The sequence below is a fragment of the Symphalangus syndactylus genome, chromosome 6 (assembly GCF_028878055.3).
Source record: "Symphalangus syndactylus isolate Jambi chromosome 6, NHGRI_mSymSyn1-v2.1_pri, whole genome shotgun sequence".
Lineage (NCBI taxonomy): Eukaryota > Metazoa > Chordata > Mammalia > Primates > Hylobatidae > Symphalangus > Symphalangus syndactylus.
The window spans coordinates 18,989,123-19,011,932 of record NC_072428.2 but is presented as its reverse complement, the minus strand read 5'-3'; the positions used below and the strand labels follow the sequence as shown (position 1 = coordinate 19,011,932).

General features: G+C 36.7%; 1 long non-coding RNA gene across 2 annotated transcripts in view; it reads left to right on the top strand.

Annotated features, from left to right (window-relative positions):
- The first annotated feature begins 3,346 nt into the window (after positions 1–3,346).
- Positions 3,347–22,810, top strand: part of LOC134736987 (uncharacterized) — a 125,211-nt gene continuing 105,747 nt past the window's right edge. Inside the window, exons 1-2 of one of the 2 annotated variants that reach the window (XR_010121491.1) lie at positions 3,347–3,459; positions 7,102–7,252. This is a non-coding gene — a long non-coding RNA (uncharacterized lncRNA). Of the gene's footprint in view, positions 3,496–7,101; positions 7,253–22,810 lie in introns of both variants that reach the window. The other variant, XR_010121492.1, reaches the window with a different exon arrangement.

Sequence of the window (22,810 nt, the reverse complement as noted above, 5' to 3'; positions counted from 1 at the left end):
TGATGTGCTGGTTTAAGCAGTGGAAAAAATCAATAGTCTAAATCAGTCACCCCATTTCTATTTTTGTTTGTGTTACTTACATTATTCATCACACGCACAAATAATGCTTTTTTTTTTCCTCCTGCCAAAGTAAAAATCAGGTCAAGTTAAGCAAAATAAACAGATGTGGAAAAAAAATAAAAATGTATGTCTTTATTCTTTTGATTTTGGATTTGGAGTTCACAATGCAGAGACAGTATAAGAACACATGAAAATTTATTTCTGTGGAAGTATATGACTCCTGCATATGCACATTGACGATCTACTCTGTTCGCAATTAAAATAAGCAAAACCAAACTAAAGCTACTCTCAGAGCCAACTTTAAAAGAGAAATGTGTAAGGATAATAACACCAACCTCCAAGAATTGTTTTTGGTGTTATATGAAGGAGTCTAGAACAAAATGATTGTTCAAGAAATGACAGTAAAACAAACCGAAACATGAAGCTTGAGAAAGTGTACAAAATGAAGATGTCCTTGGTGATGGGGGTAGATTCTGTAGATAGGAGTCCCTGCTAATTCAAACCTATGACTCAGAACTTGGGCTTCCTGCTAAATTGTTATTTCTTGAGTATCTGGGTATTTAGTGGTGTCAGTAGATAAGCATGATTTTTGTATGTGTGTATCTTTTTCTGACTTCATTGTAGTAGGGCTATTGTCGTTATATAGTTGTTTGTTTATTTATTTATTTTGACCAAGGGAAGCAATTTTTGTTGCTGTATTGTTTCTTTGTTTTAGAGACTAGGAGGGTGGAAGAACACCTCTTGTTTCCCTTACTTGGCCCCAGGCCCTTCAGTTTCTGCCTCTACGTTTCAGTCCTTCAGGAAGAAGGGTAGAGGCAGAAACTGAAGAAACTGGTTGTATACAAAATTTTGTGAGAAGTGTAAGAAACAGTGCTATTCGAGTGCCCTTAGAAGCACCAAGAATCACCACCTCAGGCAGAGCATTGCTTTCCCAGACAATTAGCTGGGGTGGCCAACTCAGCAGAACCATGGTACAAAACCGAAGCTACTCAGTAAGCACTGAAATGCCCAGTGGGCACAGCTGATTTCCAGTGGAGACCTAGCAAAACAGCGTAGTACACAGATGGCATAGATTCATCATGACCACACATGCGAAATCCTCTGGGGAATATAGGAAATATTTGACAGTGAAGAATATGTTTGCAGTCAGGCATTTTGGGTGAGAAAATGAGGGCCAGAACTGAGCTGGGATAATTTGTGATGCCCTTCTAGCTATAGACTCCCTTGAAGTCACTGCCAGTGATAAGAGCTAATTTTATGTTGCTTATTTTGCCCACAGGTTATCACCAAAAACCATCACCAACTGTCACATTAGGCAGTCCCTACAAGGAGAGCATTGCCTTCTGGCGTATTGTGACAAGCTCATCTGCATGCATGCACAAGTTCATATAGGACTGACATTTTTGAAAGAACGCCACAGCTTGAGAAATAGAAAGAAGCTTTAGATCATCCAATCCAGGTGATTTTCACACAAAGTTTGGCTGGAAAACTTTTTAGTGAAGATGCTTTTCTACTCAATGTACATTTACTGAGCACATACGCATATGTAAATACAGATATGAATAGAATATAGTGCTTATCTTAGAAATGATTCTGTTTAATAAAGGCATCTCTCTCTCACTCTCAAACAGACACATATGTGTGCATGCACACACACACATGCGTGCACATGCACCCCACAATGCTCCTTGGATTTATAAATAAAAGGGAGCTATATAATGGGCAGAGGGGTGAAGGTAGGGAAGAATGAGAAAAGTGTTGCAGGGGAAATGTGAAAAGGAAAGGTTTTCTAGTAACACATATTACTTGACCCGGTATATGAGGCATGAAAAAATATTTCAAAGGCAGAAATTTAAAAAGAAATTCCAGGCATGAGAGTGGTATGAACAAAGGCAGAAGCTCGAAAACATAAAAAATTAGATAAAATAAATATAGGCCACAATTTACAGACTTAAAGTTCTACTTTAAGGACAGTGTGGGTCCATTTTGAGAGGATATTGATAGTGAAAGCTGTGCTTTGGGGAGATTTTTCTGGTAACAAAGGGCCCTTTGCTGGGTAAAGACAGAATTAGAAGAGGAAATGACATTTGTGACGGGAACATCACCCAATTTTCTCTCTACACAACCCTGTAGTGGGTCCTGGGGTGACTTTACAGAAACCAGAGCGTTCCACAGACAGGATTTAAAAGGTTTTTTTTGTTTTTTTGAGTCCATCTCTCACATTTCACAACTGATGGAACCACATCTTGGAGTTCATTAATAATTTGAACAAGATCATACAACAATCTATTCTTAGGATTTTGCTTCATGGCACTCAGCTATAGATTGGTAGCTGTAAACTGCTTCAAGCCATTTTCTCCTGATAACTTCACACCTTAGTGATTTGCTTTTCCTGGAAATAGTCTCAGTTTTTCTTGTAATTACCAGTTCCTTAAGAAAAACAGATTTCATTAGATTTCATGGACATTAGCAGACCAGCAAGTATCTGTTGCAATGTCTATGTATTCTTGATCACTCTTATGTTTATTGCCATTGTTATTATCATTTGAAGTGATCAAAATTGTGTGTTTTCAGAGTCATGAAGTGTCTTGACATTTAATTTTTAAGAATTTCATTTAAGATCCAAAAGTTGCAATTGCATAGTCTAGGAGACATTTAGATGTTAACAACTCCTTTTAGAATGAAACACATGGTAATAACCTATTTATATCGAAGGTAAATGCCAAATTACAACATGATGTGTCTTTATTAGCATTTTAAATTATCTTCTTAAAAATTAGAAAGGTATGTAGTTTCCTTCATTAACATTTTACCCAGAAGTAATCCATGAACTAGCAGCTTCTACAGTCCTGCCAATGCAGCTACAGGATCCTACCTTGATTCAGGTCAGGAAGGTATGGAAGAGGCTGATACGAACAGGAGCATTCCTGATATTACTGGCTATTGCTCCAGCCTCCTTATTATTCTTTAGTTCTCTTCCCTTTAAACATGTTGCCCAGATGAGATGATGGTCAGAACTCCCCCAGAATGTTTCAGTGCTTAATTGGGAGTACTGGAGATATTATTCATTAAATGGAAATATTAAGAGGCATTTTGTTAAACTTAACATTTAATAGTGGTTATTGCTGGGTAGAAGAATAAAAGCTTGCTGATATGGTTTGTCTGTGTCCCCACCCAGATCTCGTCTTGAATTGTAGTTCCCATAATCCCCATGTGTTGTGGGAGGGACCCAGTGGGAGGTAATTGAATCATGGGGGCGGCTACCTTCATGCTGTTCTCATGATAGTGAGTTCTCATGAGATCTGATGGTTTGATGATAGGCTCCCCCGCTCCTTCACTCTGCACTTCTCCTTCCTGCTACCATGTGAAGACGTGTTTGCTTCCCCTTCTGCCACAATTGTAAGTTTCCTGAGGCCTCCCCAGACCTGCAGAACTGTGAGTCAATTAAACCTCTTTAATTTATAAATTATGCAGTCTTGGGTATGTCTTTATTAGCAATGTGAGAATGGACTAATACACTTGTTTCAATAGTTTCATTGTAATTAACTGCATTAGGAAAAACTGGAAGCCAGGTAGCTACCTATTGTATGTATAAGCAATTGAATCAGCTCATCTTTAATTTTCATTCCCCACACAGATCCTAAGAGTTTATCTTGGGTTTTTGGTGACTCACTATTATCCCTTCAGCTCTCCTTTCCTTTAGATTTCTGCCTCTGCTCTCTCAACCTCAAAACCTATTTAAGCTGATTTTTCAACACAGTTTTACTCCTGGCTAGCAGGCATTTAGATAATTAAATGAACGTTATCCTTACAGAAGTATCATTTAAGGAAGATACTTATAATTTAAAAGTGAAGTTTTGTGGTTAAGATGCTTTCAAGACCCCAAAGAAAAAATCCTACAGAGCCAATAAGAGTTTTGTGAAATAGAGAGAGAGACTTTATGGAGGGCCTTTAATGGTATGCCTCATCCTATATATAGCCATCTTCCTGTCTAGTAGGTTAATTGTACAACAAAGAATGACACTGAACCATGATTTCCTTTTGATGCCTCATTGTGTATTTTTTTCTTTAGCTCTTTTATACAGAGCCAGGTGTTGTAGAGTGTTGAAGTAACAAATCAACCCATTTGAGCTTTTGAAGGTACCAATTTGCCTTTGGATATCTTTAATCTGGCTGTATATATACCCTTTTCAAAGCATTTCTGCACTTAAACACTATCCAAAACAACATGTGGCAGTTTCTCTAATTACTTATGATTAAGAAAAAAGCAAATTCAGGCCCTCAAGGCATCCACACTTTGCTATTCTACTGGAGAAATTAATGCTGCAGAGCAAAGCAGCTTGAAAATTAATGCGCGGCACAACACAAAACAGCAGTTTGTGATTGCATTTCTTTCCTTCACTGTATTTCAAAAATGTTTTACACAACGGGAAAAGGAGGAAAAAAAAAGACCAGATGGTTTGAGTTATAAAAGCCATTGAAAACAATGGTGCAAAGACATTACTGTGTGGTAAAAAACTCATCAAAATTGTCAGTCACTGAGTCTGCAGCAGAGCAAAGGAGAGAATAGATGAGGTGCAGAAATTTATAATAGAGCTGTTTTGATGTGGGCCTTAGAAAATGACAGAAATATGGTTGAAAAACTGAGAAGAATGTGTCAAAAGATAGAAGTATACTGTGAAATTTCTCCTTAATAAAAAACAATAATAGAGAAACATATTCATTTTGCAAAAATACGGTGAGATATTTTCCAGATATTTCCTTAAGAAGCAATTAGAAATTAGTTCTTTCCTTAATAAGAACTTTATTCTTATTTAATTAAAAATATATTTCTTCTATTTGTAAGAAATAGAAGAAATTTATTGGAAATTTGGAAGAAATTTATTGTACAGATCTCCCAGAAACCAGAAGTACAGAAGTTAATACCAAAAATCAGCCTGGCAACTGACTCAGAGCAAAAACATAGCAAGAGGCTTAATGAGGATAATTAGTTTTACAATCCTTGGAATGAGGACTCCTGACTAGTTTTCACTATGTAATTCTTCTGAGCTCAACAAGGTTGCTCTTAATTCAAGAAATGATCTATGTTGGCTAACAATTACATGCAGTTTTTATTATCTTAGGATTGATCTTACTTCTTTGACATCCTTCACTTTTCCCAATAACTTAAGTTCATCCTTACCTGTACAAGGAATCATACTTCATTTTCAGTATGGATTCTGGTCTATGGGATACCCCATTATGTTGGTCCATTTAAACTGCTATTATAAAACACCATAAACAGGGTAGGTAATAAACAACAGAAATTTATTTCTTATAGTTACATAGTCTGGGAAGTACAAGATCTAAATACTGGCAGAGTCAGTGTCCATTAAGGGCTTGCTTTCTGGTTCATCTTCTCACTGTGTGCTCACATGGCAAAAGTGATCAGGGATATTTCTTGGACTTATTTTATATATGACTTTATCCCATTTCTTAGGGCTCTGTCCCTATGACCTAATTTCCTCCCAAATACCCCACCTCCTAATACCATCACCTTGGGAATTCAGGTTTTGACATAAGAATTTTGAGAGGGCACAAACATTCACACCACAGCACCAATGGTGAAAGTAGCTTCTGAAACTTTCTTCTCAATGGCATTATTTATGTGCCTTCTGAAAATTTTCATGGTTATCATGGGTGATGATTCGTCACTTACGCCACGGACTAGGATCTCTGACCATATTCAGACAAATTCATGTGATGGAAGGAAACAAAGTTTAGTTCTAGAAAGTTCTCATACTGCAGTCACATACGACATGAAACAGATAAATAGAACTACCACAGGCAGCAGCTAAAGAGTAGGTTTAGTTGTATTACTCAAGCGTTGTAATGAATTTCAAGCTTTCATTTAATGTCATATCTTTTCTTTTTTGAGTAAGGGGATTGAGGCCCAAAAGTAAAATAAATGTGCTGCAAGAAAAACTATGAATTAAAATCTGCCAAGTATCAAAGAATGTTGATTGAGACGGAGAAGTAGGACTTGAGGTATAGTGTAATACTGCCAAGAAGTGTAAGTCCAAACATTTTAAATGTAATTATTCTTAAGATACAAAGCAAAGGAGACTGAGAAAATATTGCAGACATCTGAAGGAAATTAATTAAAGTAGCATATGAAGTTAACTTTGAGTCATTGCAGGTATGTAAATCAAATTTTCTGCAAATAGTTTATCACTCTAAAATAAGGAAGTACTAAACCTACTAGTAATACTGTGAGACAAGAATCACATAGCACCATTATCCATGTGTAGGTGTAGGATTATCCTGGTTTGGGACACAGGAGAAGATCAGAACTTGGAAGAAAAGGATCTCAAAAAACCTGTTTTCCTTTCATCATCCTGACTGCACTATTGTACCTGAACCCTATTGCATTGTATAATAGGTTGTGTTCCATTCATATACAGACCAAACTGAACATTTGGTTTTATTTTATTCAGTCAATTGAATAGGTTTTAAAAATCCCTTATAGGGTTCAAATATCCCCAAAGGAAAGGATTCATTAAGGTATTATTATATCAAATAATAATAATGGTGCCTAACATTTATATAGCACTTATATGGCATCATTTCAGATACTTTGCAAACATCAATTCATTTAATTCTCACAAAAACCCGATAGTATTCTAATCAGCCTCATTTTAAAGATGGGGAAACCGAGACACAAAGAATACAAGGAATTTTGACAAAATTATATAGTTAGCAAGTAGTAGAGAGATAATTTGAATCCAGGCACTAGCTGCTAGATTTTCTGGTCTTAACATCTATGCCATAGTGCCTCTCAGGTGTGTAGAAATCTGAAATACATTGGCTCCCTCACACTGACTCAGATGCTCTGGCTGAGCAAAATCAAGTAAGTCTTTCTTTCTTTCCCATAATGCATGCAGAATGCCATTCAAAAGGACTAGGTGGGTGACACTTTATATAAATATAGAATATCCAATTAATATTACTATATTCAACTTGTATTCTTTGTATAATTTGTGTTCATCATATCCGTCACAGTTCCAGAAGAAAAGAGATGCCATTTTTCAGCAGGGTCAGTAAGGAGAGTTTAAAAAATAAACTGGAGGAGTTTATGGAAACCTTAAGGGTATCAGCAGCTACCATGCCTATCTGAAGCAACAAGAGAAAGAAAAGCCTTTCTCAAGAGAAGGTAAGTATATGGAGAAGGTTGCCCATCATAAGCTCAAACCTTCTGTAGAGGAATATGGCTATGCAGGAAAATAATCAGAAATTAACTTCCACTGAATCACTTGACACTGGTTACTATTGGTCAAACCCAACCAGATATCGAAAGGCCAGAGAGCTCGTTGGTGCAGCCATATGGGTCAGCCTATCAAGGCACACGGCAGCGTGGGTACAGAAGTGTGGGACATGGATCTGTAAGTACAAATGGAAGATATCTTATGTGCTTTGGAGGCCCAATACCCCTCGTCTGCTTAGTTTCCAAGCATCAAAGACAGTTCTTATGTATATGACCAGATATGCAGCATCATACAGTGGAAGATACAAACTTCTTTGTATTCCTTTTCTTGCTTTTTTATTTTATTTTATTATTATACTTTAGGTTTTAGGGTACATGTTACATATGCATCCATGTGCCATGTCGGTTTGCTGCACCCATTAACTCATCATTTAGCATTAGGTATATCTCCTAATGCTATCCCTCCCCCCTCCCCCCACCCCACAACAGTCCCTGGAGTGTGATGTTCCCCTTCCTGTGTCCGTGAGTTCTCATCGTTCAATTCCCACCTATGAGTGGGAAGATGAGGTGTTTGGTTTTTTGTCCTTGTGACAGTTTACTGAGAATGATGGTTTTCAGTTTCATCTTGCTTTACTCATGTAAAATTTACACTGACCCTTTAATGCCCAGCTGAAATGGCAGCTTTATGGTACTTGTTCCCTGACATTCCCAACCAAATGTGATTTTGTCCCCTTCCAATTCCATACAACATTGTCTTTGAACTTCCCTTGAAGCACACATCCTGCCTCTATTTAGTAAGGCTAGGTGCCTACTCACAGATGCCCCCACACACCTCCCCACCTCATTCCACAGAATGGTGAGTATACCCTCTAATTCCTCATAGTGCTAAGCACAGTTTCCGACACAAAACGTGGCAATACACACCAACTGGGTTTTTCCCTTTATTCTCATTTCTGTTGATGCTTGCTTTCTTCTTTTCTTGTAACTTCCTCAGTATGCTTAACTACTTTTCAGAAATCTGCTCATTCTAAAAAGCTTTATGAATGAAAATAGTCAGGCCAGTGCACATATCATTATCTTCAAGCCAGGATCTTCTCACATGATTGGTTAAGAACATTTTTCTCTAAAATATGGTACATGTACCATGTGGAGTAAATAATATGATTTTGATGGCAATGGAATAATATTTAAATTTATTTTCATATTTATCTTAATATGTATTAGAAAATTATAACAAGCACATGCCTTTAACGGTCACTGACATTACTTAAAATCAGAGAAAATATAAAAAATAAGACAGTTAAAGAAAATGCCTGAGAAATACTTGTAGAAATGACACAGGGACATTGCAAAAAAATGTGGAAGTGTTATAAGAAACAAGTAAAAGGTGGAAAAGGCCTTGCCTAGTCCTTGGTCCCATTCTTATTCTGGTTATGCTCTTCCTCTTTCCTTATGTCCCACTGTCAGGACCACCTTTTCTTTAGACATCTCAGCCGGCTGTCAGCTCTTACAAAAGTATTAAGGGCTAAGCACTGTTGTTGTAAATGATCTGTTTTTGTACTTCACATCATTGCAAAAAGGATTTGCAGTGGCTTATGACAAAAACCAAAAACATAAGACAGGAACAGCTGAAGCACAAATGCAAGGTCAAACTGTAGGCTCATTCTCCAGCTCCTTCAAATGTTCCCATTTGCTACTATTTAAGTCCATGCTCCTATTTCCATGCTTTTGCTATTCCCTTTGCCGGGAATTTCCTTGTCCACCTATTAAACTTATGTTTCGGTTTTTGCTCATGTCTTGCTTCCTCTGTGTCCCCCAGCCAAGATTAAGTTCTCCCTCCTCCATGTTAACTTACTTTTCTATCTAGAGCCATTAGAAAAATTAGCACATTGCATTGCAATAATCAGTGCCATCTTCCTCCGCCGAGAGCAAGCATCCTGAGAGCAAAGACTATGCTCTGTTTACCTAGGGCTGCTATACAGTCTGCTACACTTTGAGCAATTACTGATTATAACTTTTGTCGTGCATGTGGGTTGTGTTCAGGAGCTGTCCCAAACCTCATAGATGTTTTAAATAATTTAATATTTCCAAGGATCTCAACAAATATGTTCTATTATAATCCCCATTTTACATATGAAAAAAAGATACACAGTGATTACATAAATTGCCTAAGGTCAATAAGCAAAAAAAAAATGGTTTAGATTTTTAAATCTAAGCAAACTCTAGTGTCAAGTTGCTGAATTCTCTGTCAACCCTCAATGACAATAATGAATGAGCTGTTAGGTAAGAAGGTCCTTTAGGAATATTTAAAATGGTTACTCAGAGTGAAAACGTAATAAACAATAAAAATTGACCATAATATTTGAGGGCAGTGAGTGTACTCAAACTTCCCAAGCCAGGGAGGAAAATGAAGCCTCACACAATGATTTTGAGGAGCAGCTCTGAAATTGGTAATTGTTAATTGTATCTCAATAGATAGGTGATAGAATCGATTTTCCCTATAACATTTAACTCCTTCACACCCTGATCCCCACTTTAGGGCGATGATTTCTAAGCAACATTAAAAACTTTAGACAGCTGAAAAGGAGGTAGTTAAAGGAGCTGAGAAAATTATGCTGTGAAATTGAGGAGTGAATGGGAATTTTAACAAAATTTAGAAATGAGCAGAGCCGTTAGTAACAGCGTTTTCAGGAGGAAATGAAAAGTAGAACCCAGTCAGGAGAGTGGAGAAAGTACCATAGGTTCGTGGCTTTTACCCTCCTGAGATTTACATCAGCTTTTTCTTTTTGAGACAGAGTCTCACTCTGTTGCCCAGGCTGGAGTGCAGTGGCACAATCTCGGCTCACTGCAAGCTCTGCCTCCCGGGCTCACACCATTCTCCTGCCTCAGCCTCCTGAGTAGCTGGGACTACAGGCGCCCGCCATCACGCCCGGCTAATTTTTTTTTTTTTTTTTTTGTATTTTTAGTAGAGACGGGTTTCACCGTGTTAGCCAGGATGGTGTGGATCTCCTGACCTCGTGATCCGCCCGCCTTGGCCTCCCAAAGTGCTGGGATTGCAGGCATAAGCCACCGCGCCCGGCCAGGATTCTTAATAGAAATGAAGATAAATCAGGAAGGATGTGCTAGGTTATGTACTGGTAACACAATACCCATATTTCAGTGGCTTAATGGAACAAAAGTTTATTTCTCTCTCATGTTGAAGGCAATTGATAGTGTGCTCAGTTCCTTGTAGTCACTCAGGATTCAGGCAGACACATACCTAATTTCAAAGGAGGCAGAAAATTAGGGGGGTGCATTCATGCCAAATACTCAGGAGGTGGATAGTAAGTAACATTTGGTGAATAATACTAATTACTACCCCAAGGGATAATGACTATCCATGCCATAGAGTTTCTGTGCGTATTTAATGAGATCATGCTTAGAAAGTACCAGTCACATAGCAAATGTTAGCTATTAATGATATAACGCTATTTTCTCAAGAGGTTTTTCTTTTTTTTCAATAACAACGCTATTTTCTCAAAAGGTTTTTCTTTTTTTTCCTTAAAAAGGGGAGTTGTAATAGAGCACATTACACACACATATGAAATCAGAGCCCAGGTAGATGAAATCTAATTTCTAATTTGAAGCATTATCCCCAGGCCTATTAACACAATTATGAGTTGATTCTTGGCATCTGAGGAGAAAGTTTTTAGAAAGGCCTGATGAATGTCATAATGCAAAGGTACTCTTTAATTTTAACATGTAAATATTTCTCAGTAAGTATTGTGTTTTATAATGAAACACACACACACACCTGATAAACAATTTGTCATTTAAACATTTTTGTTTCTGAAAAGCTGCTAATGAATGATTGTTGTTTGCTAAAAATTTTGATGTTCAAGACTTAAGACAAAAATGAGAGTTTAAAAAATCAGTATAATACAAAAATAAAAACAATCATTCTCATGAAATGGTAAACCTGCATAGGAATAGGACTTCAGATGTATAACTATTTGTGTGCAATCACTCTTCTCCTTCTTGATATTATATCAAGTTTTTTTTGTCTGTTTCACAAGAAATGTGTTGCAAAGATAGTTATTTTTGCCATACTGAGAAATGTCTCCTGGTGGAATTTTTTTTTAAAAGGTAGCTATTGCGTTCTGAATCATTAGCTGACAGCCATACAACTTTGAATGTAGCAAGAAAACAGCTTCCTCTCACTGTGTGCAAAGGGAAAGCAGCAGGGATTTCCATATGCAGTGTCAGTCTAGGTAAATGACATCTGTTATGAAATTGTGTCTGTGCCCAAGACATCCATTAATGGATGCAGGCATACCTCAACTACAGAAGGCAGCTGCTTTATATAGCAGCAGGGTTTGCCAGCAACAACAGAATCAATAACAGCAGCAATTTATAAATCACATCAAATTAAATCTGCAAGCCTTGTGGCTGACAGAAGCATTCTTTAATATCCCCTAGTCTAAGTTTTCTAACTATTAGTTGATTGAAGAAACACTGAAGGGGCTGTCATGCCCAAAGACAAGCCAAATGCAAAACAATTTATTGTGCTTAGGCAGCTTTTCATTTAACCTGAAAGATTCTAAAGCAACCAATCTGCTATGTGGGTAAGATGCAGGCCTGGTAGCACCATCTCATGGTGGTTAGTGAACGGGGAGATTTTATCAGCATCTCTATTCCATGGCTTTTCTACTGCCTAATTGGGAAATAAATTTTTCTCACCATTTAAGTCTTAACTCTAAGCCAATACATCTCAAATTTTGTTGTACACAAATTTTTTCTGGGGAATTTGTTAAATTTCCCAGGCCCTATCCTTGGGCTTTCCAATTTCTAGGCACCAAAGTTGAGTCTCATAAAGGTAGTAAGTGGGCCCCTCTGCAGTAAACACTACCCCCAAGAACTAATGTATTGATTCTTACATATGAATTCAACCATGATGCTAACTAAAATTACACCTGTTTTGGACCTTCCTTTGAACGGTCACTAGACACAGTAGGCATAGACACCTGTGTGTAAAAAACAAATGCAAAGATGATTCTGGTGTATATTTGAAGGGACAGTTATAAATTATCAATCTACATTATAGTGCCAAATTATACAATTACAGTCATGTGTTGCTTCATGCTGAGGATATGTTCTGAGAAATGCAGTTAGGCAATTTTGTTGTTGTGTGAACATCATAGAGTGTACTTACACACTTAGATGGTTTAGCCTACTGCACACCTAGTCTTTATGATATAGCCTATTGCTTCTGTGCTATAAACCTGTATAGCATCTTACGGTACTGAGTACAGTAGGCAAGTATACCACAATGACAAGTAATTGCATATCTAAACATACCTAAACATAGAAAAGATACGGTAGAAATATGGTATAATCTTATGGGACCACCATCATATATGTGGTTTGTCATTGACCAAAATGATGTTGTGCAGTGCATAACTATGAAGGGTCATTTAAGATATGGATTACATGACATGAGCCATCAGAAAACAAATCAGAAGACCAGCCAATGTTACTAAGTCCTTACTAGTCTGTAGTTATTGGTTGGCGGTGTAATGCCATACTTAAAAGCCATGGCTTTGAAAAACCATATTGCATGGTTATATGGTTTGGTTATGTCCCCACCCTAATCTCATCTTGAATTGTAGCTCCCATAATTCTCACATGTCATAGGAGGGACCTGGTGGGAGATAGTTGAATCATGGCGGCAGGTTTCTCCTGTGCAGTTTTCACGATAGTGAATAAGTCTCACGAGATCTGATGGTCTTATAAAGGGGAGTTCCCCTCACACGCTGTCTTACCTGCCATCATGTAAGATGTGCCTTCGCTCCTCCTTCACCTTCCTCAGTGATTGTGAGGCCTCCCCAGCCATGTGGAACTGGGATTCCATGAAATCTCTTTTAAAAAATAATAATAATCAGCCTCGGGTATGTCTTTATTAACAGTGTCTTTATTATTATGTCTTTATTATGTATGTATTATGTATTGTTATGTATTTATTAGAACAGACTAATACACCTGGGTTTGAATTCTGGCCCTATCACTCTCTAGCTGTGTGGAATTGAGAAGGAAAGCTCTCTGTTGATTTTCATTATGTGTAAAATGGATAACATGAAGTCACTATGAATATTGAGTGTTAACCAAAAATATCAATTAAAGCATAGCTGTCATAAGATGTTCAATCATTGTTAGCTGTTAGTATTAATATGTGCCACTCGATTATGTCATTGAATTCTCACAATCTTATAAAGTAGAAATTATTATTATCTCCTTTATACAAAGGAAAAAATGGAAACACACAGAGGTTAGGTCAGCAGTCCAAAATCACACAGTTAGCAGCATTATGGTTTTCATACACTTACTTAGCCATTACTCTGAATGTAGACCTGATGGAAATCATAGGATTTCTTAAATGCATCCCTTATTTTTCTCAAGGTCCCGTAGTGAATTATTGATGATGTGGGCAGTGGTTAAGAGTAGGAGGTGATTGTATGTGTTTTGGGGGTAAGACAGAGGAGGCCCCTCTGTTACCTACTTCTACTGTGCCTTGACTATAGGAAAGTCACTTAGAATTTCTGTGACTTGTTATATAAATATGTAAAATGTTAGAATGGTAAGACTTGCTTTTTAAGTATTTTCTATGGATTAAATGACAAGGTGTGAATTATCTAGCAGATGCTCAATAAATATTGATTGACTTCTTATTCTACCTAACAGCATTAGAAAAACTGTCATGTACGTAGTTCGACACTAGGTGAAGTAGAAAATATAAAATTAAAAGATAGTGAACACTTACATATGAAACATAATATCAAACACAGTTCCTGCTTTATACTTGGCATCTTGTATTGACAAACAGAGGTAGACTCCTGGCATGTACAATACTTCACATGAAATTATGTTCCTCCGGTGGACCATTAGATCAGTGCCAGGCAACTGACCCAACTGAAGCCAATCAGATTCTCTCCTCTAAAATCTGAAATTAGATTCAACATGTGGATTTCGAGGTAAAATTAATTTAAAAAAAATTGAGCCAGCCATTTACACAGAAAAATAGATAAATCAGATCAACAGATAAAAGAAAAATGAGGTAGTCCCACAGAGAGAAGCAGGTTGAGAACTCATCTGGCAGTAGAGAGGAAGAATTTTAAACTATCTGCTTAGGTTCCTGGTAGCTTGCTGGGTACTCTTTCCCACCTGTCTTGAGACCTAGTTGGTTATCTTTTATTTGGATGTTCTGAGTTTGCAGAGTATCTTTTCAATAGCTTTTATTTTATGCTTAAACTTTGAAGTGAATTTCTGTGCTTGACATAAAATAACCCTGTCTAAGATACTGATGTAGGAAGAAGAGAAGGAAACTAATAAATAATTGCTCAGTACTTCATTTAATCCTAAAACAGCCCTCAAATACTACAGGCATTATTATTCATAGTTTAGTGGTAAGGAAATTGGGATTGACAATGTGGAACTTGCCTAAGATCAAGCTTCTATAGACGATAGGAACACAAGTCTTTGTGACATCGAATCTCACTTTCATCACTATTTTAAGATATAGAAAAAAATCATGATAGCACATAAAAGATGATGCACTGAGATGAATAATGTAAGGTCATTTGAGTGACCTGAGAGTTGACAAAACTCAGTATATGTAAAAATGCTACAATAAGGATCTTTACCAATAAATAACATTTTATAATATGCAGCTCGTGATTTAAAAAGTATAAAAATAAAACCATTTAACAAGCATATATAAAAGCAATTTAGAGGTCTAAAAAGAAAAGTTGCTAATCTCCATCTTGTTCCCCCAAAGATTTTGCCTTATTTTGTTTTCCTCTGAGGAATATGAACACCTGTAAATTTAACCAAATAACCAAATATTTTAGTAAGTTAAAAGTCCTTTTTTTTCTTTTTTCCCAAATACTAAACAATAAGAAAGCACTACCTACGTGGGTTTTTGTTGTTGTCATCGTCGTTGTTTTGTTCTGTTTTATAAATTTAGAAGATATAACCTTAAAACAAACTACTTAGCACTCTGGAATTGTAAGTTCGTTGAAAATACTTTCTTACCTTGTAATAGTGATGTGATGGTTAATACTGAGTGTCAACTTGATTGGATTGAAGGATGCAAAGTATTAGTCCTGGGTGTGTCTATGAGGATGTTGCCAAAGGAGATTAACATTTGAGTCAGTGGGCTGGGGAAGGCAGACCCACCCTTAATCTGGATGGGCACCATATCATCAGCTGCCAGTGAATATAAAGCAGGCAGAAAAATGTGAAAAGGCTAGGCTGGCTTAGCCTTTCATGCCTACATTTTTCTCCCATGCTGGATTCTTCCTGCCTTCAAACATTGGACTCCAAGCTCTTCAGCTTTGGGACTCTGATTGGCTTCCTTGCTCCTTAGCTTGAAGGTAGCCTATTGTGGGATTTCATGGTCGTGTGAGTTAATACTACTTAAAAAACTACTCTCTCTCTCTCTCTCTCTCTATATATATATATATATATATATAGTAGTTTATATACATATAACATAAATATATCTCGTGTGTGTGTGTGTGTGTGTGTGTGTATCCTTTCCACCTTTGCCTGAGGAGATAAACCCTGTGCTTCCTGAGGCAATAGTCATGGCCTCTCTTGAGGCAGTGGCCAGTGGAGATAATGTTGATTCTCCTCAGAAGCCACCCCCAACACCCCTGTTTGCTTCTAGACCTATAACTAGACTAAAGTCCTGGTGGGCCCCTAGAGGTGAGGTTCAGAGTGTGACCCATGAGGAAGTTCCCTACACTCTAAAGAAGTGCTTGAGTTTTTTAATTTATATAAACAGAAATCTGGAGAGCAGGCATGGGAATGGATATTAAGGGTGTGGGAAAATGGTGGAAGGAACATAGAGTTGGATCAGGCTGAATTTATTGATTTGGGCCCATTAAGTAGGGATTCTGCACTTAATGTGACAGCTAGGGGAGTTACAAAAAGGCTCTAAATAGTTTATTTGCTTGGTTAGCTGAAATATGGATTAAAAGATTGCCCATTGTGAGCGAGCTGGAAATTACTGATCTCCCTTGGGTTAATGTAGAGGAAGGGAGATTGGGATAGTGGAGTGGATTAGTCACTTTAGACCTACTCATCCCAGCTGGGAGGGTCCCGAAGATATACCCTTGACCAATGCTTTGCAAAATAGATTTGTGAGAGCGGCACCTGCATTTTAAAGAGTCCTGTAATTGCTCATCTCTGTATGTCAGGTCTAACAGTGGGTACCACAGACATTCAACCGCAAAATTTAAATGCAGTGGGAATAATTGGATCCCAAGGTGGCAAGGGCCAAGAGGCAGCACTTAACTGTCAAAGGGAAGGTGGGTGTAGCTACTGTAATGGATGGCAGAGGCAAAGCAGCAATCAGAATAGCTGACTCATGTAGAGCTCTAGCATTGACTAATTAACGACGGTGTTCCTACAAGTGAAACTGATAGGAAGCCTACTCCATTTCTACTTAATTCTACTTAATTTATATAAGCAGAAAACTTCTAGGTAGAATGGACAAAAGACTAATTTGAGTTGTAAAAACAGAGAATCATGGCTCCTCAATCAATCGAGTGACCAGAAAGGCTGCCAGTTTTGAGTGGGGTCCGGAATAGGAAAAGGCTCTGCAACAAATCCAGGCTGCTGTGCAAGCTGCTCTGCCACTTGGGCCATATGACCCAGCAGGTCCAGTGGTGCTTGAGGTGTCAGTGGAGATAGGGATGTTGTTTGGAGCCTCTGGCAGGACCCCATAGGTGAATCACAGTGGAGTCCTCTTGGATTTTGAAGCAAGGCCCTGCCATCTTCTGCAGATAACTACTCTGCTTTTGAGAGACAGCTCTTGGCCTGTTACTGGGCTTTCATGGAAACTGAACGTATGACTATGGTTCATCAAGTCACCATGTGACCTGAACTGCCTCTAATGAACTGGGTGCTTTCTGACCCATCTAACCATAAAGTGGATTATGCACAGCATCATTCCATCATCAAACGGAAGTGGTATATACATGACCAGGCTGGAGAAGGTCCTGAAGGTACAAGTAAGTTACATGCAGAAGTGGTGCAAATGTCCATGCAGGGAACTTAAAAAAAACTGGCATGTAGTAAGTATGCAATAGATATAGGTGATTTTTATGAAAACAACGCATTTGCAACCACGTTTTCAGAAAGAGTTAGATACATATCTGGTGCTATGTAGGAGCCTAATAATACATAATTACCTCTTCATGAAATAGTGATTCACTAAGCATGAGTCAAGGAGTGAAGACAAAGGGTGATTTATAAGGATAAAGACTTTGGTCAGAATCTAACCATGTGTGTAGGTCAGCCTCTAGACATAAAAAGCAAAAAATGGAGGAAGATCTTTGACGAGAATGATATATGCCTAGCATAGTAAGAGATTTTTGTTACAGTTAAGCTCCTGCTAGGATAAGTTGGATTTCCAGGGTTTGTATTTCTCAGATAGTCACAGAGAATGATTGCTACCATTCTATAACATAGAGAATAAAGCCTTAGGTGAGCAAATAGGTCAACCAATTTCTAAGTATTATTATTTCTAATTATCGTAAAAGTATAAAGAGTGGGTGCAGTGTGCTGATGCCTGGTAAGTATTCTCATCATTATGTTGTCCTACATCAATGTAATAAGATATCCCACAGTCTATCTTGAAATTTTTATGAATGCATTCTGTACAATTATCTCAAAGAAAGACAAAATCCCCACATTTTGTGATTCATTTCAAAGCATATGCAGTACTCGGCAGCAACTGGTAGGAAGCAATTACTAGAATGGAAATAACTGAAAAAAATAGCTAAAAAGCTCTAGGTGCAGTGGTGTGCACTTGTATTCCCAGTTACTTGGGAAGCTAAGGTGAGAGAATCCCTTGAGACCAAAAGTTTGAGGCCAGCTGGGCAGCATAGCCAGACTCCACCTCATTTTTAAAAAGCATAAAGATGAAACTATTTAGAAAATATTTATTATAAAATATGGCCAAACTATAGAAATTTGTTTAATTTATATTTCTTTTAAAAGCAGACCAAATTTCTGGAATATGTTGAAAAAATGGTCTGACCTAGAAGATAGTGGGAAGTAGACAATTGAGGGGCTTTGGGAAGATAAAACACAACAAATAATTGAGAAAAATGCAACTATTTATCATGAGATGGAGTAGTATCACAGAATAGCACAAGTTAGTATCACAGTAGTATCACAGAATAGCACAAGTCAGATAACTCTAGATGTAAATTCTGGGTAACATTAGGTAAATTACTTCAGCTTTCTGATCTGTGGTTTCTGTGTCTGTAAAATGTAAATTTTTACATATGTTATATATACATATATATAAAATACATTTATTCATATGTAATATTTATACATATAAATATGTTTATACATATACCACATATTATACATAATATTCATTTTTATATAAATATAAATAATATATAATATAGATTTATATGTAAATATAAATATTAAATAACTATATAAATATAAATATTTCATATATATTTTATAACAAGATATAAAAATATATGTGAATATATATCTTGATATATATTTTATATCAAGATATAAAATATAAATTAATATATATTTTATACATGTATAAATGTATACATGTATACAATGTATCTTATACATACAAATATATACATAAATATACATATTCATCTATATAAATGTCTTCAGAGAGTAGATATATGATGAAATGGTATATATATATATATATATATATATATACACACAGTACTGAATCCAGTGCCTGAAACAGTATGCCTTAAATACATTAATTTCTTTCATCCCTTTTAAGTACTTTAGACACTAAAATACTAAATCAAGGCAAAGAAAAATTCCATTAACTGGGAGCGGGAAAACACCAGTCTCTCTCTGGTCTCAAGAATGCATCTTGAATCCGTCATGCCCCAATCTGGACACCATGAAGCAGCTATGCACTGCTATGCTGGTATTGGGAAAAGAGGCAGTAGCTTCTGCAGAGTTTGGCTGTGAAACTCATATGCCAGCTCGAACTGCTGCTGTCTCTGTCTGCAATGGTGGGACAGCAGGAAGTCTTTTTTCTCTACCTGGGATTTTTGCACATATTTATTACGGGAAAAAATTCTCCTTCCTACAGTTTTCTTATTTGCTTTAACTTTCATTGCTACATTTCCATAATGTTGGATAATCACAAAGCACATAAAAACATTTTTATGTACAGCCAAATATATATGGTAATCTCATTGAGTGACATTTGCACGGCAGCACTGCACTGGTGTTGATAAATAATACATCATATTACATTTTATATACTGAGGCAGTGGAATTAGAAATGGAGAAACAAAAAGCTATATTCAGTTATTTCCATTCTAGTCATTGCTTCCTACCATGTGCTGCTGAGTGTTGCATATGTTTTAAAATGAATACACAAAATGTAGGGATTTTGTCTTTCTTTGAGATGATTGTACAAAATGTATTCATAAAAATTTTAAGATAGACTGTGGGATATATCTTAATACATTGATGTAGGACAATATAATGATGAGAATACTTACCAGGCAGCAGCACATCTGCTTATCGTCAGCCATGAGTGGCAGATTGATAGCAAACGTGTCATCACTTTTCATTCCAGCAACTATAGCAGCATCACTAATTGACCATGACATGCTTTTAGACTGAATCCAGAGGCAGCTGGAGTGAGTGGAAGAATGACTTCTTAATATAGTGCCCATGCAATCTCTACCAAATACATTGACAAAGTCAAACTTCTTTGCTGTATCTCACCCACAAATCCAGAGGATGTGAAGGGGTACAGAGGCCTGCAGTAGTGATGGAGGTCAGGCAGCAATGGATCCACACTGAGAATTTCGTCAGTGTCAAGAGTAGACATACATTTAAAATCCATAGAACTAATATTTATATCTGCTCATTTTGAGACATTGTAATCAATTTTCCAATATTATCTAATTTCATTAATAGCTTTATTGACTGCCTACAATATTAGATGTGCCAATAGAATACCTGCCAATATACTTGACAATAAACCTCCAAATTTGGTTTATTTCTGCATTAAATTATTCAGTGGGAATAACTTCCTGTTTGGGATGCCATCCTCAGGTGGCTGAGATCTTAATGTGTGGATACATCTACCTAAATTTGTAGCAGAGTAAATTAGCTTGTGTTTAATTCAACTCCTACACCTGATTATTACATTAGTTTATACTCTAGAGTCTAGAAAGACTTAAACATGAATATGGGTAGAGGTTTTAAGACGGGGTTGATAAGAGATAAAGATTGATATCAACACTTGAGCAAAGTAAATAATTTTAATTTTACTCTAAACACATTACAAATACAACCCTTAAAAAAGGCAAAATAAGGCTTTACAGACCTCAGTTGTATACAGTTTGGGGAACACGTTTAAGAAAATGAATACAACATTACAAAAATATAATTACAGTAGGACCTTGAAAGGGGGGAAGGATATGCAAATAAAGAAACCAAAAGCTTCTGCATCACTAGCTTTATGATAAATCTGTCTTTGATTCTAGCAAACTAGAAACACAAAATGTAACTTGCATATACATGTATAATAGAATGAGACATTGAGCAAATTGTTAAGAATGTTCCCACATTTTAACAAAGAGTGGATAGAAACGTTTCTGTAGGGCTAATGGAGAAGAAGCAAAATTTACTCCCTGGAAAACACCCACTTTCCACATAAAATAGTAAAATAGAGGGGTTTTACTGAAACATTTTCTGGAAGATAATACATGAAAGACTGGGGCTTTGTGCACTTTCCTCCCTTTCCTGTTAATAAAGGGATGTGCTTTTCTTTGTCTCTGGCTAAGTGACTAGGGCCAAAATAAAAACACTCACATACTAGGGAGACTATGAATGAAGAAATTACTAAGACTGCTTCTCCTACAGCTAAGTGCAAGAAAATTCTTGAGGGCACACATAAGAATGCTTCCTTCTCACCTGAAAATGCCTAAGAAAATTAAAGCTAATTGTCACATCTGATGATGGGAGAGAAAAGAGAGAGCGCAACAGGAGAAATGTGTGCCCTTGTAGATTTTGGAAGGACCAGGATGGTGTGTGTGTGTGTCTTTCCCCCGTAGGCTCAATAAATAATATTGAGTCATATTGAAAGGAACCTAGGCATTGGGGTGAGGAAAACTTGGGAGAAAAGGAGACTGGGCATTTGAATGAGATCAGCCATAGAGAGCATCACCCATGTCAGAATGGTGGAGGATGAAGGCTATTGAGTAGCCTCCAGTAATCCTCCGATATATATCTATAAAATACTCAACATTTGAATCTTTGACTCAGCAATCAGTAGAAGATTATCAGCAACATTAACTAAGCAAACATATTTTGCTCGTTTTCTTCTCATCCTTTTCTCTCCTCTCCCTTCCCTGGCAAAGAGTTGAGTGGAGAGAGATCATGCTAAAATTCTTCTTTCCCTTTGCTGGTTTCGAAGCATTTGGTCAATTTGAACTGAAATAGGGGGAAAAATGTTTGAATTGTATGAGAGATCAGTGTTGATTTGGATTATACTAGACTTTTTAATGCTGAAAAATGACACTCTTCTAATACCCAGAATTTAGAGAAAAGCAATTTATCTGCCAAAGATACCATCTAGAGAAAGGGAAAGGAGATTTTACAGAGTATATTTGAAGCTCCAGATGGTAAAAAAAACAAAATTGTTTTCTGACTGTATCTTACTTACCAAGTTCAGTGTGTTTACTAAACCTGTGGACATCTCATATTTAGTTTTATGAAATGTTTTTGCCATATAGAAATCAATTGCATTCACTTTTCTTCCCCAATGGAGCTGTGCTGTGTTGTTATGTTGTTATGATGAAAACTCATTATATAAATGCAGCCATATGAGAGGTGCTATTGAAACCAAAATGTATGAACTTTTAAAGTTTTTTGTTTTTTATTACTGTGTGGAGCAAACTCTCTAAAAAGCCCCTCCAGTAAGGAATTGAAGAAGTACCCTTGTTCTATAGTACATTAAGAAAGGAATAAAATTGCTTACGACACCTTCCTTTCCTCACTTTGGCTAGTTTAAAGGTTTTCAGTTTCACTGGAATTACAATGCTGTGAGACTCCAGATATTACAAGCATACTACAGGGTAATCTTATTATTCATAGAAGGCTGTGAGGGAAGGGTTTATATTAACAAAATAATCTATTTCATGACAAAGATTCAAAAAACATGTCAAATTTGCTATCGTTTATTGCTCTTGTATGTGAGAATCACTATAGAAATGTAAAATGTGACCTTATATCAGTTGATATATCTATTTCTTCACTAGTTCAAGACATTTAGTTACTAAACATTATTTTTTAGTTTTCTATGAGATTAAACTTTAAAAAAATAAAATTTATTTTAGTAACAATCACTCTTCAGGATCAGAAATTTTGTCTATAGTTAAATATTGCCAGGGGAGACATTTTATCAATACAATTAAAACAAACAAACAAAAA